The sequence below is a fragment of the Numenius arquata genome, chromosome 12 (genome assembly GCF_964106895.1).
Source record: "Numenius arquata chromosome 12, bNumArq3.hap1.1, whole genome shotgun sequence".
In the NCBI taxonomy this organism is placed as follows: domain Eukaryota; kingdom Metazoa; phylum Chordata; class Aves; order Charadriiformes; family Scolopacidae; genus Numenius; species Numenius arquata.
Window position 1 is genome coordinate 43,357,507 of NC_133587.1, and position 615 is coordinate 43,358,121.

Consider the following 615-nt stretch of genomic DNA (forward strand, 5'->3'; position numbering starts at 1 on the left):
AACAACACATCCACAAGATCCTTCAGGGATGAAAAATGCTTTTAACATCCCCAGATGTCAAATAATCATCTCTAGTAACACCAGAGTCTGCTAGCATAGGGCAGCTCTGATGCTGATGATGCATCATCTTGGCTTACAGCCTTTTTTCATTAAGGGGAAGAGAATTCTCTCAACAGGCCAGGAGAAAAACAAGAACAAGGGAGCTGGAATCAGTCAGACAGCTGTTAAAAAAAAAAACCAAACAAACCAAAAAAAAGCTAAAGACAGGGTCTTAATGAGTGAATCTCCTTCCTCTGGGGGAGCGGCGAGAGCTCTGAGCACTACTGTTCTCCCTGCGTCCCCCCCTTCACAAAGCCTGGGCTTGAGGAGCAGCAGAGCACTCTGTAAGCGACACCAGTCTAATTAATTAATGACTCGCCGGCGTCAGCTCTGTGGCTGCTGGGTTCGAAAGGAAGGCAGTAAAGAAGGGCCAGGACAGCACGCGACTGCTTCTGGTAAATGCTGACTGCTGCCGAGAGCTGGCTGGGTTATTCATAACCTCCCCTGCTTTGGGTTATTCATAACCTCCCCTGCTTTGGGCTACGGCGCAGAAGTCAGAGATACTGAGAAAAGAAG